A 9,780-nucleotide genomic window follows, 5' to 3' on the forward strand; every position below is an offset into this window, starting at 1 on the left:
GGAGCCGGGGGGGGCGGGGGCGGGGGCGGGGGGGGGGGACGCGGGCGGTGACGCTGACGGGAAAGCCCGAGGCTTCGGGGACGTAGGCGCGGCGCGTGCGCGGTCGGCCGCGACCTTCTGGGAAGCGCCTGGCGACAGGTGGCCGCAGGCGGGACGCCGGCGCCCCTCGTTACGTCATTGCGGGGGGTGTTCCCGCGGGAAACGGGCCCCCGGAAGCAGGCCGGCGAATGCGACGCAAGTTTGGGGGCGCGGGCGGCCGCCCCCGTGTCCCCGCCAGGGAAGGACGTGGCTCCGGGGGGTTGGCTGCCTCCAGCCGGGGTGTGCGCCCCCAGGACAGCCCCCACCCCGATGTCCGGCTGGGGGCGCCCCCAGCGCGGGAGACGGGACCCTGGAGTCCCGCCCCGCCGCGTTGCCCTCTAAGGCCAGGCACCGAAGGTGCCCACTCAGCCGCACGTGCCCTCCAGGACCTCGGGCTCTGTCTCCGGAGGGCAGGGGTCTGGGGAGCCGGTCTCCGCGGGGCCCGGGCCCCCACAGCCTCCTGGGGCCCAGCTCCTCCTCCCCCCGCCTCCGGGGAGGCAGGGCTCTGCCCCGAGCGCCCCTGGGCACATCCCACACCTCGGAGGCTCAGGGAGACCAGGGGCGGCTGCCCCGCAGTGGAGTTGGGTCTGACCTTTCCCCTCAGTCGGATGGAGCAGCGGTCCCTCCCCTCCAGCGACATCCCTTGCCGTAGCCCAGAGGCCCCGCTGTCCCCGCCTAGTGCTCAGACACCGAGTTGTGATGACAGAGGAGGGGACCACCTGCAAAGCCAGCCAGGACCCCGTGTCAAATCTACTCTGGTCTCAGACTGGAAACAGGCAGCTCCCCTGAGAGCACACACGTCGCGGCGAGGGCTTGAGGTGCCCCTGTGACCGCACGAGCCCTTTCTCACCCCACCATCAGCACATCCCCGGTTAGGGTGAAGGGAGGCTGGTCGATGACCCCCTGAGGGAGATGGGGGGGTGGGCGGTGGGCACCAGCCCGGGGCTCTCCCAGGTGAGCCGCGGTCCCGGCTCAGCTGCTGGCCACATAACAGTGGCCCTTGTCCGCCGCCTGGGTGGGGGCTGGGGTACCAGCCCCGCGTGTCTCTGGTGGAGAATGGCATCCGCCCCCCTCCCTGCCGTATTGTCCATTCACCCTCCACCCTGGCCATTAATAGCTCCTCCCCTGAAGCCAAGCTATAAATAGCCCCCCAGCCCCTCACACAGGCCCCTTCAGCCGCTGGGCACACACAGCCACCCACACACCAGCCCTCGCAGAGCCACGCGAGCCCGGGCACGGAGCCCACTCCTGCTCTGCTCTGCTCTGCTCTGCTCTGCGGCCAGGCGCACAGAGGGGCCCACACTGCCCCAGCCGCTGTCAGCTGAGACGGTCCCTACACCCTCCCGGGTCCTCCCACGGCCTGAGCCGGCACGCGGAGCTGTCGTCCACTCTTGAGGCCATGCGGCCAAGGGGCCCGGGGCAGGCGTTCCAGCCCCTCCTCCTCTGCCTGGTCTGGCCTGGCCCCCCTTCCCCAAACGCAGGCCTCCTCAGTCTACTCCCGGGGGTCCCACCCAGAGGCCCTCTCAGATCCTCAAGCTTTTCATCTGCGGGGCAGGCACCGTAGCGTCCGCCCGCCTGACCATCCAGGGGCAGCCGCTCAGCCAGCATGGCGGCCTGGCCAGCCTGGAGGGAGGCCCTGGACCCTACCGCTCCCTCCGGAGGAAACCGGTTCCGGCACGGCCTGAGCCCTGGCCCTCTGCCCCAGGTGCTGCCAGGCGGGCCCTGAGAGCCATAGGGTCCCGCCAAGCCCCAAGGAGTCACAAGTTCAGCGCGGCCCCCACCCACCCTGGGGGGCCCCAAGGCTGGTCCTGCCTCCCACCTGGCCCATGGGACGGGCACCAGTGAATTCCTGTGCCCTGCCTCCTCCCGGGGCCTTGTCTCAGGTAACTGTGACCCCTGGAGAATCTCCTCCGGAGGGCCATGTGGCTGGTGGTACCCAGGGCCAGGGTGGGGGGCTTGGAGCCCGCTGTCACTGTGCCAAAAGGAGAAAAGGAAAACAACTCTGTTTACGGAAAAGGCGCGTCCGCTGCCACTGGCCGGCGGCCTTCCTGGGGGGACAGAGGCCCTTTGTTGGGAAAACAGGAAGAGAGGATTTCCAGGACCCATCGGGCCACCCGCCGGCCGCCCGCCCCAGCTTCCTCTGATTCTCAGCAGCTTCTATGGCCACCAGCTGCCTGTCTGTCTATCCCCTTGTCTGTAAGTCCCTCTGATCACAAGACCCAGGCCTCCAGCTTTGGGGTGAAGCCGCAATCAGTGCTCAGTCCCACAGTACGGGGTGGGGGGGGGAGGGGGGACGTCACCTGGATGCTAGCGTCTCCTGCCCCCAGGCCACACAGGGACAAGCACCTAACAGGTGCCCACTGGGTGCCCAGCTTCAGGCAGAACTGGGAGCACGGCAGGCCCGGCTCCCCTGGAGTCCCAGACCCTTGTGGAAACCCACTGAGGACAGCCCCACACTGCCCGCTGCGGAGAAGGGTCTCTGTCAGGTCACAACAACCAGGGGTGCCCGGGAGGGTGGCCTTGGACTTAAGGCCCAAGGAGCACAGAGCCTTGCGTTGCCAGGCACGGGGAGAGAGGGACACGGCCCGGCGGAGCGGGCACCCCGAACAGCCCAGCCCCTCTGCTTCTCCCTTCCGCCCAGGGCCGCTAGCGTCTCGGGCCCAGCGGTCACCCTGTCACTGCTGCGCATCCGGCCCGCGGCCCGCTCGCTGCTCCCTTGCCGGACCAGCCGCAGCGCGGGCAAGTGTGCACGTGAGGGTGTCCACACGCATCGGCACACACGCCTGACATTCTCACACACGTGCACGGGCGCACACGCACCGCCTCCGAGCCCCGATCGTCAGCACAGTCGCCCCGGCCCCGGCCCCGGGGGCCAGGCCTCGAGCATCCGCACCCCTCGCCCCCACGCCCACCGGCATGGCTGCGAGTCGGCCGCTGGCCAGCCCCGCGGCAGGGTGACGGTCCCCACCCCCACCCAGCCTCAGGTCGCCCCTCGCCCGCTGCCCAGGGCTCCTCTGGCTCAGCCCCGCCTGCCACACGCGTGTCCCCCTTGGGCTCTCACGGGCCAGAGTGGATCCCGTGGTCCTGCGGTGACCTCGGCCCTTTGGGGAGGCTGTGGGCGTCGCACCGCAGGCCTGGGTAGGGTGTAGGGGGACAGCGAGGGAGAAAGGAAGCCGGGCACGCAGGAGGGCCGCGGGGTCCTGGCCCACTGGCTGCTGCCTCTCCTCCGTCTGCACGGCACCCAGCCGCGTCCCTCCTGTCTGGAGCGGGATGGCCGGGGACTCCATCCCCAAGCCGGGCTGTGTCCAGGCCTGGACAGCTGATCTCCTGCTCCCCTCCCACCCTGACAGTGCGGCTTCCTCAGGCCGGTGGTGGACCGCGTTTGGACCCCCGCCGCAGCTGGTGCAAAGGAGGAAAGGAAAAGGTGCGCTGAGCCGGTTGAGGCCCCGGGCTGGGGGTGCTGCGGCTGGAGAGTGACCCTCCCGGGCTCCCCAGCAGCTGGACACCGGTGACTCCCGCGGCCCCAACGCTTGGGTCTGCACCGTCGGGAGTGGCCCCTGCAGGGAAGCACAGCGAGGTGAGACCGGCTGGCCCGGTTGGCTCCGGCCCTGCCGCGTGGATTGCTCAGCGCAGGAGACAGCCGGGCCTCCAGAGGACCCTTGCCCCTCACCTGCCCTCCCTCTGCCGCCCGCCTGTTTCTGGGGAGTGCTGGGTACCACGGGGGCCTGGTGGGGGTGAGGCGGGGGCCCCAGGGCTACAGGATGCTGCATGGGGGCCGGGAGAGCGGGAGCAGAGTGTCTTTAGGTGCTGGTGTGAGGGGCTTCAGGGGGGAAAGGGGGCAGACCTGGGCGGGACTTGGCCTCTGCGCTGCCGGGTGGGAGCCTGGTGGCTTCTGCACAGAGAGGCCATGAGCTGACAGAGGCCAGGAAGTCCCTTTGCCGCACGGTGGGGACGGGGCCGGGGGGCTACGGAATTCCCGGCTGGAGTGAGGGCCGCAGCGGCACGGAGGGCATTTGTTGGTAGACTGGAGTGAATGAGGGAGGGGACCGCTCCAAGTTCGGGGCAGGGTGCTCAGTCTGGGGGTGCCGCCCGTTGTTTGTGTTCCTGCATCCGGGCCTTGTCACGCTGTTGTGGCCACGTCCGCTTCAGCCGACCAGATGGCCACCTGTGTCTGAGAAAGTGAGAGGGCACCGGGGGCTTCAGGTGACTGTTTCCGGGACGCCTCGGCCAGAACCCACAGCCAGGGAATCTGTGTGTCTGTCTGTCCATCCGACCATCTGTCCAGCCGTCTGCAGTGCTGCAGACCTATAGGCTCACCAGGAACTTTCGTTTAATAGTGAGTAGATGCAAAAATACAACTATCTATCCCTCTGCCCTCCCTTCCTGAGACCCGACGTGGGCCTGGCTCCCAGCTGACTCCAGGGAAGAACTACCTATTGGGTCATGGAGGAGTGAATGAACGAGTGAGGGAGGGAGGGAGTGAGGGAGGGAGGGAGGGAGGGAGTGAGGGAGGGAGTGAATGAATGAAGGAAAGACAGAGGGAGTGAATTAATGAGGGGGGAGTGAATGAATGAAAGAGGGAGGAAGGAAATGAATGAATGAGGGGGAAGTGAGTAAATGAATGAATGAGGTAGGAAGTGAATGAATGAAGGAGGGAGGGAGGGGACGAGTGGGGGAGGCGCACGTGAGTAACCAACCACAAGTGGGTGGATTAAGGACAGAATGAACCGAGGAAGGAATGAGTGGAGGTGGGAGGAGGCAGGCCGATGGGGCGCCCAACGTGGGCGTCTGCTCACTGCTGACCCTGTACGTTCGGAGCCCGTCTGACGCTCCAGGCAAACAGGAGGAATGGCCCAAAATGCTGTGCATGAAGCTTCTAGAAGCCAGTGGCAGCGCTGAGGCGTCTGGGTGGCCGAGGCCACCTCCTGACTGTTGGGGACACAAAGCCACAGCTGTTCCCTGCCACAGCAGGCCCGGCGCTGGGTGGCGGTCAGACGGCCAGGCTGGCCACCGGAGTGCCTGGGGTACCCCCCGGATCGTGGTGGGGGTCCCGTCGTCACCCGTGAGGGCCCCCAGACCCGGAGTCGGCCTCGCCCGCATCTGAGCTGACTGTGACGGCAAGAGGCAGGGTGGGGCGGGGGCCGCCCCTACATGGGGACCTGGGCTTCTGCTGCCCGCCCAGGCGCAGGTCAAGGGGCGGCCCCGGGGGACTGGGAGGCTAGTGCCTCAGGCCTGGGCAGGTGCGGGGCAGGCGAACTCCGTGAACAACCTCAGGAGTTTTGAACACCGCACCTGAAAGTCACTTTCCCCCCAGATCGCCTCGGGTATTTGTCCCCGAGCCCCCGCACCCAGAGCGGACCCCGTGAAGCGGCAGCTACCCGAGGGGGAGCTGGTGGGGGGGGCCGTGTGGCTGGAGGGGTACGTGGCCCACAGCCACCCTGGCTCTCGAGGGTGCTCCTGTCTGTGGCTCTCAGGTCCCCAGGGCCTCGGGTCTTCAGGAAGGGACCTACGGTCATGTCGAGGAGGGAGGGTCCCTCCGTTAACGAGGACCCCTGCCCCTGGGGTCCCCCGCTGGCGAGCCCTGCCTGATGCAAGCTCTCGTCTCGGACGGGCCCGGACTTGGCGGTCGTGTCCGTCCGTGGCCATGCCGGGCGTGGCTGCGAGCGGCGGCCTCCCGCTGGCTGGGCCGGCCACTACCCCCCCCCCAGCATGTTGCTGGCTCAGCCTGTGCTCCTTGGGCTCCCTGGGGGGACCGGGTCTCATGGGCACCGGGGCCGCTGACCGTGGAGCCCAGAGCTCCGGGGACAGGAGCACAGAGTCCCCACACAGTCACGGCAGCGATCACCGCTGCGCCCATCCCCGTCCACGGGCACCGCACCACCCGCGTCCCGCTGCGGGTGGCTGGCTGCGCACCAGAGCCCGGGGCCTGCGTTGTCCCCGGGGTGCCCGCGCTCTGCAGGGGCCGCCCCGGGGAGTTAGGCGGTGCTGACGCGAGGCGAGGCCGTGGCCCGCACCCTCAGGGTGGTGAGAGTGTATCACCTGTGCCACACCCCCCCGGGAAGGTAGTCTGCTATTTACCATCTTGGCCGGGTGGGGGCAGTTCCTGAAGTTTCTGCTGGACTGTCCCCACCAACAGAGCCCCGCCCCTGGGCGGGGTGCATCAGCCGCACTTACTCATTTGGGGACCGGAGTCCTGAGCACTGTGGTCCGCGGACCGGCTCAGCTTACCCCGGACCCGGTTTATGATCCGGGCCCCCGCGCCCCAGCTCTGCAGCACCCGTGCCGGTGCAGACGGCATCTCCCCGGGGGACGGCTGCGGAGTGAAGCCGTGGGCCTCTGTAAGAGCACCCGGGGAATCATGGGGTGAGCAGGGCTGCAGGGCTGTCCTCCCTTCCCCGGCTGGCCGGCCAGGCTGTCCGCCGCCGTTCTGCTCAGTCACTGGCCGGGAGCCGCTGGGGGTCCCAGCTGGAGGCAGTGTCCACGACAGCGAGAAGGCCATTGGGAGGACTGAGGACAGAGCAGCGGCGGGGCAGGACCTAGGTCGTCCCAGGCCCTCTGGCCACTCTGCAGGGGGGGAGGAGGGAGGTCAGGGAGGAGGGGCACCGGGGTCATCGCGGCGAGGGTGGGTGGTGAGCGCTGGGCGGATTCCGCATCCCGCCTCCTGGTTTCGCGTATCGTGTCGTGGCCTCCCCTCCAGCGCGGGCCCGGCGGCTGACTCGGAAAGGCTGTGCCGGAAGCCGCCGCACGGAGAGGCCCACGCGCTGCGGAGCCGCGGGAAGTCCCACCGGCGAGGACCCGAATCCGCACCCCCAGGAGTGAGCTTCGGATGAGACCGCAGCCCCGCCCTACCTGGACGCCGGACCCCGGAAACCGCGAGGCCACACAGCCGGGGTTGGAGGGAGCCAGTGAAGCTTGGGGTAATTTGCTCCCACTGTCAAAGCCCCCCCCCCCAAGGCAGAGCTGGCTGTGGGCCTGAGCTCAGGAGGGGAGAGGGGCAGCGAGGGGGGCCACCCCTGCAGGAGGTCAGCGGTAAAGTGTCACGGCGGCAGGGGGAGGGGAGTCCAGAGAGTCTTGTAAGGATGAGAGACGATGCCCCGAATGTGCCTGCTGGACATGGTCACAGGGAAAACCGATGACGGGGCGGGGGAGCTCTGAGGGGTCCCTGAGCAGGAGGGGCCAGAAGGGGACAGGTGTGACAGGGCGGGCAGGAGGGGGGTGGAGAGCACAGGAAGGGACACAGAGCAGACGGAGCAGGCCACTGGATGGGTGTCCCCAGCTGCATCCTGCTGCCCGGTCAGGAGCGAGTGGCCACGAGAGGGGCTGAGGGGAGACGGGTCCGTGGTGGCTGGGGATCTCAGCAGGGGGCAGAGGACAGCGAGGGCAGCGGACCCTGGGGGAGCTGCAAATCGAAACCACCCCGAGATGCCCCCTAGGACGGCCACTAGCTGCGCACGGCTGGCGGGAGCAGCCGCTGGGGAGACAGCCCGGAGCCCCCTCGTGGAGCCGCCAGGGACACTGGCTTCCGTCCCGGGCGCGTGCCCACGGGAGCGGAAGGCGGGGCCTCACACACACCTGCACACACACGCGTACACGCCGTTATCCCGGTGCACAAAAAGTGGAAGCGACCTGAGTGTCCACTGATGGACGAAGGGACGAGCAAGACGCGGTCCATCCGTGTAGGCGATCATCCCTAGAAAGGGCGCTTCACCCCTGCTGCACCGCGGGTGAACCCTGAGGGCACTGTGTTCAGTGAAAGAAGCCATCATAGAAAGACAAATCCTGTGTGGTTTCACGTCTACAGGAGGTACCAGAATCTGGAGTGGTCAGATTCACAGAAGCAGAGAGTAGAGACGGTGGTGCTGGGGAGGGTGCTGGTGGGGGGGGGTGAGCGTCTGATGGGGAGGGAGTTCCAGTTTGGGAAGATGGAGAAGTTCTGGAGACGGGTAGTGGGGTGGGTGCACAACAACGTGAATGTACTTGGTGCCCCTGAACCAGGCACTTACAAACCGTTAGCTGACCTGGCGAATCGTCTGTGGTGTAGATTTTACCCGGTGAAAAAGCTGCTGAGTTAGCGGCGGGCAGCAGCCCCGAAACACAAACCTCGGGGATTTCCACGTCTGCGACCAGCTCACGGCCAAACACCTGCCCGGCACAACGTAAAAAGGAGAACATTGACGATACCGATTTGACAGTTCGATGTTTCTTTACTCCGAACGTGAAATAACAAATAACAAACAACCACGGCTAGTTGAGAAAGAGACCACGGAAAAAAGGAAAACGCTTTCCTTTCTAGGTCCTTCAGTGTCCCTTCTACGGGCACTGGAGGGGGGAGCGGGGTGCCTCCCGGGGTGGGGTGCCTGCTGGGGGGGAGCGGGGTGCCTCCCGGGGTGGGGTGCCTGCTGGGGGGGAGCGGGGTGCCTCCTGGGGGTGCCTCCCGGGGTAGGGTGCCTGCTGGGGGGGAGCGGGGTGCCTCCCGGGGGTGCCTCCCGGGGTGGGGTGCCTGCTGGGGGGGAGCGGGGTGCCTCCCGGGGTGGGGTGCCTGCTGGGGGGGAGCGGGGTGCCTCCCGGGGTGGGGTGCCTGCTGGGGGGGAGCGGGGTGCCTCCTGGGGGTGCCTCCCGGGGTAGGGTGCCTGCTGGGGGGGAGCGGGGTGCCTCCCGGGGGTGCCTCCGGGGTGGGGTGCCTGCTGGGGGGGAGCGGGGTGCCTCCCGGGGTGGGGTGCCTGCTGGGGGGGAGCGGGGTGCCTCCCGGGGTGGGGTGCCTGCTGGGGGGGAGCGGGGTGCCTCCCGGGGTGGGGTGCCTGCTGGGGGGGAGCGGGGTGCCTCCCGGGGTGGGGGGGGGATGCCTGCCGGGGGGGGAGCGGGGCGCCCACCAGAAGCCTCCCCAGTCTGGCAAGCTGCTCTTGCCCGTGGGCAGAGAGGCTGGGAAGGGGTCTGGGAGGGGCTCCCGCAGAACCGTGTTGACACGAGAGCCACGTCAGCACAGGTGGTCAATATAAGGACGGTCTGGGGGTGACTCACGTGCAGACTTCTGCCGGAGGGGCTGGAGGGCTGGCAGAGGTCCCACGAGGTCCCGCCGGGTGACCCCGGGCCGGTGCACGGCCTTCTTGTCATTTCTGTCGTCCAAACGGCACAAACGCTTGTGTTCGTTTCTGCTGCATTTAGTAATTTGGATATTGCAATACGCATATTTTAAAAAAAGGCATTCCCTGGGCGCGTCTCCCCCCTACCTCCCAGACTTGGGAACCCAGGTGCCCGGGGACCATCAGGGAATGTTCTGGGTTTCTCTCAGGCCCCGGGCCCCGGGCCCCGGCAAGGAACCAGAGCTGCCTGTGGTGCGCAGGGTGCAGGGGTGAGGCCTCCGCAGAGAAACAGCTGTGAGCGGGCGCTCTCATTACCGCATGGCTGTGTGCGCTGCATGTTGAAATGACTGTGGATACCGGGTTAAAGAAGAGTAATGATTAAAATTAATTTCACCCGTCTCTCGCTACTTTTAATTACCCGAGTGGCCCACATTCACTTTTCATCTGGTGGCACCAGTCTAGAGGGCCACCCTCTGCCACCGGTGAATTAGGTCAGCTCCTTTTTTCCCCCTAATGTCTCCAGAGGGGCCTTTGGGAGGGGGGTGCGTCAGGCCCCCAGCCCCATCTGACGAGCCCCGATGGCCCCCCCCGACCCCCCCAACCAGGCAGTGTCCTCCCCACC

At 67.6% G+C, this 9,780-nt stretch overlaps 1 long non-coding RNA gene across 2 annotated transcripts; it reads left to right on the plus strand.

The window, feature by feature from the left end:
* Nucleotides 1-6,094: 6,094 nt before the first annotated feature.
* LOC115508212 lies at nucleotides 6,095-9,546 on the plus strand. Of its 2 annotated transcripts, XR_003966958.1 has the most exons (5): nucleotides 6,105-6,441; nucleotides 6,776-6,995; nucleotides 7,512-7,882; nucleotides 8,120-8,371; nucleotides 9,368-9,546. It is a non-coding gene; the product is annotated as an uncharacterized LOC115508212 (long non-coding RNA). The 2 variants fall into 2 exon arrangements; XR_003966956.1 differs by lacking the exon at nucleotides 9,368-9,546 and having other exon boundaries at nucleotides 6,095-6,441; nucleotides 8,120-8,433.
* Nucleotides 9,547-9,780: the final 234 nt, after the last annotated feature.

This window comes from Lynx canadensis, unplaced genomic scaffold (assembly GCF_007474595.2).
Source record: "Lynx canadensis isolate LIC74 unplaced genomic scaffold, mLynCan4.pri.v2 scaffold_88_arrow_ctg1, whole genome shotgun sequence".
Taxonomy (NCBI): Eukaryota; Metazoa; Chordata; class Mammalia; order Carnivora; family Felidae; genus Lynx; species Lynx canadensis.